The sequence below is a fragment of the Adiantum capillus-veneris genome, chromosome 15 (genome assembly GCF_014529385.1).
Source record: "Adiantum capillus-veneris isolate H3 chromosome 15, ASM1452938v2, whole genome shotgun sequence".
Classification (NCBI taxonomy): Eukaryota; Viridiplantae; Streptophyta; class Polypodiopsida; order Polypodiales; family Pteridaceae; genus Adiantum; species Adiantum capillus-veneris.
This window is the reverse complement of record NC_140945.1, coordinates 119,803,746-119,818,570: the sequence shown is the minus strand read 5'-3', so window position 1 is coordinate 119,818,570 and position 14,825 is coordinate 119,803,746. Positions and strand designations below refer to the sequence as shown.

The following is a 14,825-nucleotide window of genomic DNA, read 5'->3' as shown; positions in this document are numbered from 1 at the left end:
TTGCTTGGCGTTGCTAGGACAGCAGCAAAGCTTGGTCGTGTTTTCGCAAAGCTCTTCGGAGTGTTGGTTTTGGTCGTCATTCTTCCGATGCTAATCTTCTTGTTATTGAGTGCACCCCCCAAACTGAAGTTTTGTGGCAGTCCCTGCTTAGTTTAGGCTCGCAGGTCGAAGCAGGTTGGGAGGGCAGGAGAGAGAGAGAGAGAGAGAGAGAGAGAGAGAGAGAGAGAGAGAGAGAGAGAGAGGGAGAGGGATGATGGCGTGGTGGAGAGTGATGGAGAGGTGGAGTCTTGACTCTCAAGCTTGAACCTTGAGGCTTAAAGCCTTGAGGCCCAAGGGAGAGGGAGAGAGGTAATGAATGAGTGAATCATGACTCGAGACTCGAGAGTCGAGAGAGATGGAGAGGGGGAGAAGTGGAGCGGCAACTTGCAAGCCTCAAGCTTGATCCTTGAGGCTTAAAGCCTTGAGGCCCAAGGGAGGGAGAGAGAGTGCCTTGGGAGAGAGAGTGCCTTGCCTTGCCTTGCCTTGCCTTGGCCCTTGACTCTTGAGAGAGGAAAGTTGAGGGGCATATGCCTCATTGCCTTGAGGGCCTTGGCTTATAAAGGAGAGGAGAAGACCCCTCTCTTCCATCTCCCCCCAAAACCATGCAAGGCGTTCAAAAAATCCCAACCGAAAAGTTTTTCAAATTTGTCCCAACGGACAGTTTTTTTGAACCGCCCGTTCCGCCAGCACGTTCCGGTGACAGCTTTTTCGGGAACAGCGTTCTGCCCGCGTCTCCGTTTCGGCTCTCCGACCCCTTTGGGAACGCGTTCTGGGAACGGGAGGTGCCCGTTTCCACCCGTTCCCTGTTACTTTACCTCGGTAGCCATAGACAAGGCATTAACCTCATGAATCCGGCTGAGTGCGTCAGCAACTCGATTACTGGATCCTTTTCTGTAACGGATCTCAAAGTCAAACTCTTGCATAAGTTCAACCCATCTGGCCTTTTGGCATCACAGACATAGCTCAAAGAGTGATGGTCTGTCCATGCTACAAAAGTAGAGCCATATAAATAGTGCCGCCATTTCCTCAAGGCGTGAACTATGGTGTAAAGCTCTTTTTCATACGTTGGGTAACATCTCAACGTAAGAAAGTTTCTTACTTTCGAACGCAACAAGACGTCCATCTTGATATAGAGCTACACCAATTGCGTAATCATTAGCATCCGTTTCAATTACAAAAGACGTGCTAGGGTCCACGATATGCAATGTTGGCGTAGTAGTCACCAAGTGCTTTAGTGTCTTTAAGCTTTCGTCGAGACGCTTATTCCATACAATAGGGGGATTACCTTTACGGAGAGGACCCGAAGTCTTCGGTCCTTTCACCCAAAAGTTGCGTAAGCGGAGCCACAACTTTAGAATAATCCTTAATAAATTTGCGAAAGAATCTTGTAAAGCCTTGAAAAGACTTTACTTTGGCGCACATTCTTCAGAATGGGTCAATTCCGCACTTTATTGAGCTTTTTAGGGTGAATTCCATCGCGAGTAATAATATGACCCAAATACATAAGCTCTTTCTTAAAGAATTCGCACTCTCTTTGAATGAAACGTATGGTCATGGAGTCCGAACTCTCAAAAGTGGATGAATCCTCATCAAAACTGTCAGAAAAGTGTCGGGATCCGCTTTTCTTGGCCTTCTTCGCGTTCTCTCCCAATCTTTGGTATTTCGTCGTTTCTTGCCCTTTCTGTCCTCATCACTCAAGTCAAAAGAGGATGAGCTGCCCGAGCTGTCAGAAGAAGATGAGGACGAACTAGACAATCCTTCGAAGCGTACATGCATTTTGTGTTTTCTTGCATCCGCAAAAGAGGTTCGGCCCAAATAACCAGGGTAGTCAACTCCCATGTTGCGTTTCTTCGGTTGCCTCTTCTTTGCCCCCAAAAGTTGGTTGACTCGTATTTCGACAACATCCTTAAGTTCATCTTGAGTAAACATCCGTGGGACAGGAGGTTTCTTGAGGGCTTACTTTATTGGGGGATCGTTGGCTTCTGCCAATGGGAATGCACTTCATTGATTGGGTGCCGGGTCAAAAATTTGGCATAGTGGGGATGTTTTGCAGGTTGAAGCATTTGCTTTGCACAATCATCAACCTGTTGTTGACGCTGCATCTCCATCAATTGATACTCCGTAGGCCGAGGTGGCGTATACTCTTGATCTGTTGATCCGTTCGAATTTCCCGTGTTGCCTCTCGTTCCCGAGGTGTCAAGAGGGTTCGTCGGATTCTTGCGGGATTCATCGTTTGAATCGATGCGTGTCGTGGTAAGAGGATTGGATTTCCGGGTAGAAGAGAAATAGACTGTGTCACAAAGTGATGACGTGGCTGTCCGAGAGCATTTGGGAAACCCCAACCCTAGCTGCTTTGTTGAAAACCCTAATTTTGGAAACCCTAACCCTAAAACCTGCAAACCCTAAAATCTACCAAAAACCCTAAAACAACAGAAACCCTAACCCTAACCCTAACCCTAACCCTAGGGCAGCAAGTCAGAATCCCGGAAAAAGCGTTGACATGATGACGTGGCACCGTACTGCATAATTCCGGAAAATGCGGCGTGAATTAAGGGCTGCCGTCAGTTGCTTTTCTCTACGCAATTTGAGATAGAGAGAGAATACTTTTGCTTTATTTTTCTAAAGCTCAGGAGAGCTTGTGAGAGAAAGAAACTTTGCTTTTATTTTTAGGCTTTTGATTTGAAGCTTTTGGGGCTCTGCTTTTGGCATCCCTTGTAAATTAAATATGTGGTTTGGGCTCCCACTCTGGAGAGCATCTGGACGCAGAGTCTGGGAGTGAGACCCAAACCACTCTTGTACTTTGAACACTGATTAATACAAAAAGAAATACCGAAAGGGGCGCCAGTCTTTGGGGCCAATATCTCTAGGCACGGAACTCCGCCGGGCCAGTGCAAATCTATTGTGAACTGTGAACTGTTTTGAAGTGGTTATTTGGTGCTGTCGTGATTGATTCTTGACTTGGAGTGTCCAAGTCTGTTACAGTGGTATCAGAGCACGGCCGATTTCTCTTCTACGGGAAATCCGATCCCAATTTTTTTTCCGCGGCCCCTATGGGTTCACGCAAGGATCAGTCGACTCTCTCTGCATTCGGAGATGCGGGCAGGGATCACAACGAAGATTCCGGCAGAGAGTATGGCCCGCCTCGGCCTACTCAGGCGAAGCAACAAGAGATGAAGCGTCGTCAATTGATCGGCGATGCAACAAAGATGATGCTCAGTTTTGCGAAGGACCCAAAATTGGTAAAATATATGAGCGAGACTTCTTTTCAGGAAGTGCATGAGCAGTGGCAGAAAATCACCACCACCCCCCTGAAACCCGCTCTCAAGAAACCTTCTGCTCACAACCAATATTCAGAGAAGGAATTAGAAAAGGTGGTTGATGCACGGATTGCTCAGCTTTTTGACGCACAGAACAAAGCTAAAAAGCACGGCAAAAAGCAGAAGAAGGCACTGATTTACTGGGTTATTTGGGTCGTCGGTCGACATTTGACATAGCAAAGAAACAGAAGAAGCGTTTTCAGTTTGAAGGAGTACCCAGTTCTTCTTCTTCTTCTTCGTCTTCTGACAGTCCTTCTAGCTCTTTAGATTCGAGCGAAGAAGACAGAAAAGGCCAAAAGCGAAGCAAGAAACAACACTTCGGAAAGGGCAAGAAAAAGGCAAAGAAGTCTAAATCTCGCCCAGTGAGTGATAGTTCTACAGAGGACTCGTCTATAGACAGTTCAGACTCTGATGATAGCAACTTTTTTGCGAACAAGAAGAATTTTTATAAAGCCAACCAGTATGACTTTTTGGAAGATAAAAGCAAGAAAGTCCGAGAGTTTAAGGAAGGTGGACAGTCGATCAAATTTGACACTTTTTCAGGATATAAAGATGCTTCGAAGGCTTTGTCTTTTATACAACAGTTTGACATTGCTTTTCGCGGGAGGACGCTACTCAGAGCACTCCAAGATTCGGAGAGCTGCCTCTTATTTTAAGGGGAATGCTCGAACTTGGTGGTCCATGCTTCTTTTAAACAAGACTGCGCCAGTTAAATGGCTGAAATTTAAGAAGCTTTTTATTTCTTCTTGGTTGACTCAAGAGTATGAATGCGATATACGAGCTGCTTGGAACCATCTTCGGATGACCAAGAGAGATACAGTGGATGCTTATTGCGAGAGATTCAGGAGCTCTTTTCTACCCGCCTCTTCATGCAAGAAGATCGCGTTCAAATAACAGATTGAGCGGTTTACCTTGGGTCTACCTACAGAGATCCGAGATCACTGCTTGGAACAAAAGTCAGCTTCTATTCAAGAGTTGACGAGTCATGCGAAGCGAGGTTTTGCCATTCACTCTAGTAGTCTGACCTACCCCACCGATGAGGTCATGACACAACGAGCCGAACAGACTTCAGCGAATGAGAGTAGAAAGAGAAAGAGCAACCCAGAAAAGGATGCACAACCCAAGCTTACTCCTCAGGAGAGAGCTCACTTCATCAGGGAGGGGAAGTGCTTTGGATGCGGGGAACATGGACATATCTCCGCTAAGTGCCCTAAAAAGGCACAGAAAGAACATAATGACAAGGACGACGACATGCCTGAGAGTTCGAGAGCAGCTGAGGAACGTGGAAGAAAAGGCAAGATGAAAACAGGATTGCTTCCAGATTGTGTGGGTACCGATCCCAACACCATGGACAAGAGTACAGAACTTTGCCGAGCTTGGGGCAAAGTGAAAGAGCAAGAGGCCCTGATCTTCTTTGATGGAGGAGCCAAGGCCAACTTCATTTCACTAGAATTGGCGGCGCGGCTCGAGATTACTCCCGATCGGATGGGACCTCTTGCGGAGGCTGTTCTAGCAGCACCCGGCAGGGACGTAGCCATTACACCTATCATTGGCAAACTTCGGTTGCATTGTCAGGGGTATTTGGGACATGAGGACTTTTACATAATGCCTTTGGAGGTTGTGATGTTCTCTTGGGGATTCCCTGGTACCATAAGAACAACGCCGTGGTCGATTATCGGGCGAGGAAAGCTACATTGACTACAGAGAAGGGCAGAACCATTGTACTTGACATTAAACTGAAGGGCGAGTCTGTCCCTATTGTATCGGCTTCGTCCATTTCTATTAACGAAATCCAGTCTGTTTGTTAACTTTATAAAGAACGCCAAGATTTTCTCCACTCTCACGTTGATTGCTTCTCAGAGGGCCTACCAGGCGAGTTACCACCTGCTTGTCCTGAAGATCATACCATTGATCTGATACCTGGAAGCACACCACCGAACTGGCCACCTTATCGAGTGAGCCGAGCACAGAATGAAGAGATTATGAACCAAGTGAAAGACCTCTTGGAAAAGGGTCTTGCCCAGCCTAGTACTTCACCGTATTGCTCTCCAATGTTGTTGGTTTTGAAGAAAGACGGATCTTGGAGAATGTGCATCGATTATAGAGCTCTCAACAAAGTCACCATTAAGAACAGATTTTCAATTCCTAGGATCGATGATATATCGACAGATTACAGGGATCCTTGTGCTTTAGCAGGATTGATTTGAAGAGTGGATATCATCAGATCAGAATCGCGTCGGGAGACGTCTACAAGACAGCTTCTCGGACGACTTTTGGGTTATTTGAGTTTTTGGTGATGCCTTTTGGCTTAACCAATGCTCCTGCAACATTTAACCGGATGATGGACATGATTTTTCGAGAGTACAGGCTATTTGTTGGCACTTTCTTTGACGATATCATTGTTTTCTCCAAGCATGAGGCAGAACACAGAGATCATCTGCTTCAGGTCTTTCAGGCATTACGAGATCACAAGTTAGTGATTAATGCAAAGAAAAGTGAATTTTTCCTACCAGAGATACACTTTTTGGGACACATTGTCTCAGCAGCAGAAGTGCAAATGGATCCGGCCAAGATAGAGACTATCCGCGATTGGCTCGATTTGAAGAATGTCCATGAAGTTAGAATCTTCTTGGGACTGTGTTCGTACTACAGGCAGTTCATTCGAAAGTTTGTAGAGGTTGCTTCCCCTTTGCATATCTTGACACAGAAAGGAGTCCCTTTCTCGTGGGGACCCACAGAAGTGACTGCCTTTCAGACATTGAAAGAGAACTTGACTACAGGACCAATTTTGACTTTGCCGGGCTTGCAAAAGTCATTTGAAGTATATTGTGATGCTTGTGGTCGTAGTCTGGGTGCGGTCTTAATGCAAGAAGGCCATGTCATTGCTTACGAGAGCCGATTGTTCTCAAGGCCGGAGATGACAAGACAGATTTATGAGAAAGAGCTTTTGGCGGTTATCCATGCTCTTACTCAGTGGCCGCATTACCTACTCGGAGCGGATTTTACTGCCTTTAAAGACCATCAGAGTTTGCGCTACTTCTTGTCACAGAAGCAGCTTTCGGAAAAGCAGATACGGTGGGTGAACATCTTGTCACAGTTTCACTTCCAGATTGTCCATGTTCAGGGACAGAAGAATGTGGTGGTAGATGCTTTGTCTCGGAAGCGTAGTTCTGGCTATTTCCGCGATACATTATAGGAGCTTCGAGGATATGATCGACCAGTATGCCACAGATACAGATTTTGCAGACGTTTTCACACGGATATGGGATGGGGAGACAGTAGCGGGATATTCCATTCGGGATGGCTACTTGATGAGAAAAATCATGTTGTACGTTACACCACCGTTGAGGGAAAAGGTTATGACTGAATGCCATTGTCCACCTTTTATGGGTCACCACGGCATTGCTACCACCATGAAAGGGGTAGAGAGATACTTTTTTGGGTCGAGACTCAAAAAGGATGTGGAAGAGTTTGTGCGCAGTTGTTTAGTATGCCAGAAAGTCAAGTTTGACAGGCATAAAGCACAGGGATTGTTATAGCCTTTACCCATACCCACCCGCCCCTGGGAAAGTATTGCAATGGATTTCATTTTTGATCTCCCGAGAACACAGAGTGGTCAGGATGGTATCTAGACTGTTATTGAGAGATTTAGCAAAGAGGCTCATTTCATTTCAATGAAGAAAACAGTTAAGCCGGATCACTTAGCGAGACTGTTTGTGGCCCAGATTTTCAGATTACATGGCATGCCTGAGACGATTGTCTCCGACAGGGACCCAGATTTATGAGTTTGTTTTGGAAGGCAATTTGGGAGAACATTGGCACGCGGTTGTAGTTCTTGTCATCGTTCCACCCGTAGACTAAGGGGCAATCTGAGATTGCCAATTCAGTGGTTTTAGATTTATTGAAGTCTTATATCTCGGATCAGAAGACTCAATGGAAAAAGTACCTACCTTTGGTGCTCTTCGACGGGGAAGGCGCCATTTGAGATTGTTGAAGGTGCTGCGAAGGTTCCACCCTTCCTAAGCACCAAAGATAAGATTTTTGAAGCGGATGAATATATGCGAGACTTAGATACGGCTTTTGCGAAGGTTCGCGAGACTTTGCAAAAATCTCAAGAACGACAGAAAAAGGCAGCGGATCGCCATCATCGCGACTTGAAATTGAAGGAGGATGATTGGGTGCTCTTACGTTTTGAGAAGGCACGCCTGAGAAAGAAAAAGGGAAAGGAGAGGCTTTTTCTAAAGCTTAGCATGCGATACTACGGACCTTTCCAGATCTCTGAAAAGATAAATGATGTCTCCTTTTGATTGAACCTGCCTGATACTTAGAGGATTCACAATTCATTTCATGTGAGTCTCTTGAAACCTTTTAAAGGTGATGTGCCTGATGATGGGGAGCCTGATGAGCAACCCGAAGTGGAAGAAAACGAGGAGATCCTTGTTCCTGAACAGATTTTGGCACATAAGGATACAAAGAATAAAGGTAAAGTCTGAAGGCGGTTCTTGGTTAAGTTCAAGAACTATCCTGCATTGGATGCGAAGTGGATGGAGGAGGAGGACCTAGCAAATACTCCTTAGATTGTGAAACTTTACCTCGAGGCTTTTGGTTTAGCATAGTCTACTCCAAATGGAACCCAGAATTCAGCTTGGCTGGAGATCTGGTGCAGTGGGATGCACAAGAGGAGAGTTACTCGGCTCCTTTGTCAACAGATGCCTTGATTTTGATACTAGAATCACTGATGTCTCTTTGAGCTTAAGGGATACTGAAAGCTTACAATATTCTGCTGTATGACTTTATGAGATGGAATTCTTGAATATGATACTGATTTGTTCTTGACTTCTTTTTAAGTGCGGGAACTGATAGACGAAATGACTGCAGCATTTTGGTTTGATTGATCTCGAATAGACATGGTTGCAATAGGGGTTAGTCAATCGGACATCGATGAGGTCCCGATTGGATCTAGATGCGATTGCTAATTGGATCTAGATGCGTTTGCTAGCTACTTTGCCGATAAATCATGGTCTAAGATCTGAATGAATGTTGAATGTCCCGTGATGTCTTGTGATGTGACTGTCGATTGGTACATGTGGTAGATATGTTTTCCTAGTACGTAGGTACTAACAGTTAGTGTCTGCTAAGACGGTTTATGGCCTCTGTCTGTTTTGCAGGTGTAGTCCAGGGCGATTACAATGTTTTCAAGAGGGGGGTATGTCACAAAGTGATGACGTGGCTGCCCGAGAGCATTCGGGAAACCCTAACCCTAGCTGCTGCTGCAAAACCCTAATTCTAGAAACCCTAACCCTAAAACCTGCAAACCCTAAAATCTGCCAAAACTCTAAAACAGTAGAAACCCTAGCCCTAACCCTAGGGTAGCAGGACAGATTTCCGGAAAAAGCGCTGACATGATGACGTGGCACCGTACGGCATAATTCGGGAAAATGTGGCGTGAATTAAGGGTTGCCGTCAATTGCTTTTCTCTACGCAATTTGAGATAGAGAGAGAGAGAGAATACTTTTGCTTTATTTTTGCCTGTTAACTTCCAAAAAGGGCGGTAGACTTTAGACTTAAACCTATTTGCTTTCACCCATTTAATTTATCGCCCACTTTACCTGTACTTTCAAGACACAACAAAGGGGAGAGGGATACAGGCTGCTAGATTGCACTTGTATGAGTAGACCGACACCAGATTGGCCCCTAACTTAGGCGCCCCTTTCGGTATTTCTTTATTGTTTAAAAGAGGGAATAAACGCTGTGGTTCCCTACAAGCTGCTCCGCACAAGCTTGGCTGAATTTCAACTGTTCCGGCCCGATTTCGGCAGCATAACTGTACTAGGACCCTTCACAGTCAGTATTCCCACGCATTGAATGACTTTCCCGACGCATACGGGCACTTTGCAAAACCTGGCGAGAATCTGCAGCACGCTGAATTCTTTGTTTTCAGCCCCGAAAATGCGCCAGATCACCTGTACAGCAGTCTCCTCGCGTCCCCAAACCTCCTGGGGGTATTAGGGTCTGTTTAGGGCCAAAACCCTAAACCTGCAAAAATACACAGCAGGCTGTAATTTACTGTTTCGGGCTCCGTTTCGCGTGCCGGTCGCATCCGTAGCAAGTCCTCAAGCTCCCCCACCTGTAGGGCTACTTGCCCTTTGAATCGGACGAGATTTCTAGCGTGAAACCTCTCCGAATTCACCTGGACCTGCGGGGGATTAGCCGCTAGCTAATCCAGTACCTGTGCAAGAGGCTCTTGCCTCGGCAATAGCACATGAACCCACACAACTGTACATTGGTCAACTGAAAAGCCCACTAGAGGGGCATAACATACTGCCATAGAGGAGAGAGAGGGCAATGCGTAGCGTGCAGGGCATCACTCCTGGCACCGCACTGTACATAGGAGGGAAAGAAAGCACTCCATAGCTCTTAACCTGTGACAAAATCTGCAAATGAGCTCCTCCTCCCATCAAATTCAGCGCCACTTCTTCATGCATGAGGAAAGTTCACAGAAATGTGCCACTTGGCGCATTTACAAGCTATTTCCCGTTTCGGGGTTGCCGCCTAAAAATCTCCCAACCGGTTGGCCAGTTGACTTCACGGCAGAGTAAGAAAATGTTTCCCTTGTCATTCCGGAGGTAATGACGCAAACACATTTTCAGGTCCCAAAATAGCAATTCCCTAAATTTTAGGAGATGCTGCCATTGTATCTTTCTAGGTCATCTGACCCCCTTTGTACACTGCAGCCACACCCAGAACTGAAATGTAGCCTCTGTAGCAAAGGATTCCACTTTGGCTAGTCAATGACTCCACTTTGGCTAACCATAGTCCTTGTCCAACCTTAGTGCTCTCTTGCCCTCAGGCCTGGACTCCCTCTGGACAGTTCCACACTAGCTATGCGATGCAGGGCAGTTAGATTTCCTGAGGGGTGTTTCCAAAAAGTGAAAGTAAATAAATAATAAGAAAGAAATCAACAAAAAAGGATAGATAGTAGTCACACACTGGTGACATACCCCCCTCTTGAAATCTCAAACGTCCTCGTTTGCATCTATGTCGTACATGCTCACAGTCAACACTGATGTATTCACACCTGTCGACATATGTACGACACATACATGCTCATTGTCAACCCTGGTGTATTCAACACCTCGTCGACACATGTATTGCCTGCGTGTGAACCCTGTCCCAATGACATAGTGGTAGCTTCGCACTCTGCCATTGCTTTGAGTCACTAACTTTCCAATGACAAAATGGTAGGCACACATTTTGCCACTGTCTTAGAGTACACGTTGGGCCCGGTAACACTTTCGAGCATACCCAAACCGACAGTTTAAGAATGCAGTTACACATGTACCCTTTAATAGAAGCAATTACTGTATCCTTGACAAACTGACAAGAAATACTCACTTCTATAGCACTAACCAAACTTTTGGACATTCCGTAAGAGCAATTGCCAAACTGACAATCTGTACAGCTCTAACATTCATGTAAGATGTACTTGATTTGAGCTCACTTTAAATACCATGTACATCATTTCTTTCAAAAGCCATTGTCACACTGACAATCCATGTAGCTTTCAAACTCAAGGGGTCAAGGTAGGTTGCAAATCAAAGGCTTCAAGGTAAAGTGATAACACAGTTGGTGACTCTGCAAGTTCACCTTCTTCCATCCACTTAGCATCCATTGGTGGATAGTTTCTGAACTTCACCAAGTAACGCCTAGCAACCTTGCCTTTGACTTTTCTTTCTTTATGTGCCAAAATTTGTTTGGGGACCAAGATCTCGTCAAGTTCCTCGACTTCCGGCTGATCTTCAGCTGGCATATCCTCTGGCACATCACCCACATAGGGTCTGAGAAGACTCACATGAAACGCATTGTGAATCTTCCAACTCTCAGGGAATTTCAGCCTATATGCAACATCATTGATTATGTCGCATAACATCATTGATTATGTCGCATACTTGAAAAGGCCCATAGTAACGCATGCTGAGCTTTGGAAACAGTCTTTCCTTGCCCTTCATCTTCTTTAACCTTGCCTTTTCAAAGGGTAGAAGCACCCAATCACCAAGTGAAAATACCACTTCACGACGGTGACGATCAGCTGCTTTCTTTTGCTTTGCCTGAGTCTTTTCTAAGGCCACTTTGACCTTCTTGTACATTTCATCCATGTCGTGAACATACTTATCTGCTTCAAATATCTTGTCCTTTGTATGCAGTATGGGAGGAACTTTCTTGCCACCTTCAACTATCTCAAAAGGTGCCTTGCCAGTTGATAAATGTACTGTATTATTGTATGCATACTCCACCAATGGCAAATATTGCTCCCACTTTCCTTTATGCTCTGACACATAGCACTTTAGCAGATCTAGGACAGTAGAATTTGCCTCTTTTGATTGCCCATCTGTTTGAGGATGAAATGACGAAGAGAATTTGAGCGTTGTGCCCATATTCTCAAATAAGCCTCTCCATAACAAACTTGTCATGCGTGGATCACGGTCGCTAACAATCGACTGTGGCATGTCATGATACTTGAAAATATTGCTCATAAACAAGCGTGCCATCTGATTTGGCTTTATCTTCTTCCTGACAGGAATAAAATGAGCCTGCTTGCTGAATCTGCAAATGATGGTCCAAATACCATCGTTTCCTGTCTGCGTTCTCGGAAGATCAAAGATAAAATCCATAGAAATAATTTCCCATGGTTTATCTGGAATAGGTAGTGGTTGCAATAACCCTGGTGCCTTTTGCCTGTCAAACTTGACCTTCTGGCAAATTAGGCATTCTCGCACAAAGGCATCCACATCTCTTCTCAATGTAGGCCAATAGAAGAATGTCTCAACCGCTCTAACTGTAGCATCGATACCACGATGCCCTGCATACGGTGGGACATGATTCTCTTCCATAACTTTGCGTCACAATGGCTTTGTGACACACAATCTGCCATGCATCATCATGAACCCATCTTTGAGAAGATAGTGTTCATGACGTTGTCCATCCATTAGTTGCTCGAAGACCCTTGCAAAATCTTCATCATTTGCATACAGTTCCCTCATATCATCAAGTTCATGATGATAAGGAATTGACACAGCTGAAATTTATGGCTTCCTTGACAAGGCATCAGCCACAACGTTCTTCTTGCCTTCCACATGCACAATCTGAACGTGGAACATGGACAAGATATTTGCCCATCGCATATGTTTCTCAAATAACTTTGCCTGTGTCAAGAAGTATCGCAAGGTCTGATGGTCCGTTTGGACAACAAAGTCTGCACCTAGCAGATAGTGTTTCCAACTTAAGAGTGCATGAATCACGGCCTGCAGTTCTTTTTCATAGACTTGCATAGTCTTTTCTGGCCCTTGCAAGATTCTACTCTCATAGGCTACTACCCTGCCATCTTGCATTAGCACTGCACCAATGCTACTACCGTAGGCGTCACACTGGACCACAAATGACTTCCTAAGATCTGGCAACACAATGACTGGATCTGAAGTCATCTTTTCCTTTAAGAGATTAAAAGCTGAAATCTCTTTCTGTGTCCATCTAAAGGTGACTGCCTTCTTTTGAAGAGCATGTAAAGGTGAAGCAATCTCAACGAAATTTCGGATAAACCTTCTGTAATAGGAGCATAGTCCCAAGAAACTTCGGACATCGTGCACCGTCTTCAAATCTGGCCATGACTTGATCGCTTCAACTTTTGCAGGATCCATTCTAACACCATCCTTTGAGACAATGTGTCCCAGAAAGTGAATCTCTTCCAGGAAAAATTCACTTTTCTTTGCATTGATGAGCAACCTATGACTGCGTAGCTCTTTGAACACAATGGCCAAGTGATGCCTATGCTCCTCTTCATTCTTTGAGTAGACTATCATGTCATCAAAGAATGTACCAACAAACTGTTGGTGTGGACGGAAAATTCTGTCCATCATCCTATTGAACGTAGCAGGAGCATTTGTGAGACCAAAGGGTGTCACTAAAAATTCGTGAAGGCCAAACGTTGTTCTAAAAGCAGTCTTGTGCACATCCTTTGATCTAATGTGGATCTGATGGTACCCACTCTTTAGATCTATCCTGCTAAACATAGATGCTCCTTCTAATTTGTCCAGAATATCATCAATTCTAGGTATAGGGAACCTATTCTTGATGGTATTCTTGTTCAGTGCACGGTAGTCGATGCACATACGCCATGAGCCATCCTTTTTCTGCACCAACAACACTGGAGAACAGAATGGAGATGAACTGGGCTGAATCAGCCCCTTTTCTAACAGCTCCTGTACTTGGCCCATTATCTCTTTCTGCTGAGCCACACTAACCCTGTACGGAGGCTTATTTGGTGGGCTACTGCCTGGCACCAAATCTATCGCATGGTCCTCGGGTCTCTCTGGTGGTAATTGAGACGGTAATGAATCGGAAAAACAGTCACTATACTGTTGTAAAAACATTGACCTTTCTTTATCTAACACAGATAAATTTGATTCATCACAATCTGACATTTCACGTGCAAAAACCAAGTACGCAGAAAGATGCTTTTTCATTACAAAAGTAATAGCAGAAGCTGATACAGTGGGAATAGACTCCCCTTTAAGCTTTACATCCAGAATGTGAGTCTTTCCCCTGCTCTGTACAGTGATCTTTTTGTTGTAGGCATCCATGATTCCCTGTACACGAAACAACCAAGGAATACCTAAATACATCACATCCCTCCAGTGGCATGATGTAAAATTCTTCAGCATCTACATAGGACTGGATATGTAGGCGCAACTTTCCAATGATGGGTGTCACAGCCTCTGTATGGCCAGGACATGCCAAACCTACCTCTGTTGTATACCCCATCTCTTCAGGTCTGATTCTGGGGAAATGAAGTTGGCTTTGGCACCTGGATCAAAGAAGATAAGCACTGTTTGATCCCTGACCTTTCCCCATGCTCTGCAAAGCTCACTTGCATCTGAATTTGGCTTGTCGCCCACCATATCTGGCACTAGACCAGCCATGGGCTTCTTTCCTTTCCTTTCCTCCTTGTCTTCAGAATCAGCTGGCCTTTTCTTTGTAGGACAATTGTAAGCAATGTGGCCAGGCTGCTCAGAGATGAAACATTTGTTCTCTGACCTCAGGACCTTCTTTTGCTCTTCCGACTTGCGGGGAAAACGTCTTTTCCATTTCTTTGCTGGTCCCTTTTCTGATTCAACCGTAGCTTTGCCTTTCCCTGCGTTGGCTGGCTCTCGAGTCCCTTTAGGAACCTCATTGGGAACGTGCTTCTTCGCTGAATTTTTCTTGGCTGATCCTTCCTTGACGCCAGTATTGAATTCACAATCTTCTCCCTTGAGCAAACCATTGCCAGTGTTTGCTACCTCGTGAGCTGCGTCAAAGTAGTGACTTTGGTCTTCGTGCAGTACTTTCTCAATCCTTTGGGTAGGCCACAACAGTATTTTTCAATCTGTTCTGTCAATGGCACAAACCTATAGGAAGTTACTGGAAGTAGAGCTT

At 45.1% G+C, this 14,825-nt stretch overlaps 1 protein-coding gene across 1 annotated transcript in view; it reads left to right on the top strand.

Moving 5' to 3' along the window:
• The window catches only part of LOC147441378 (Chaperone DnaJ-domain superfamily protein), an 82,845-nt gene that overhangs the window by 9,856 nt on the left and 58,164 nt on the right, over positions 1–14,825 (top strand). The gene's annotated exons all lie outside the window — the stretch shown is intronic.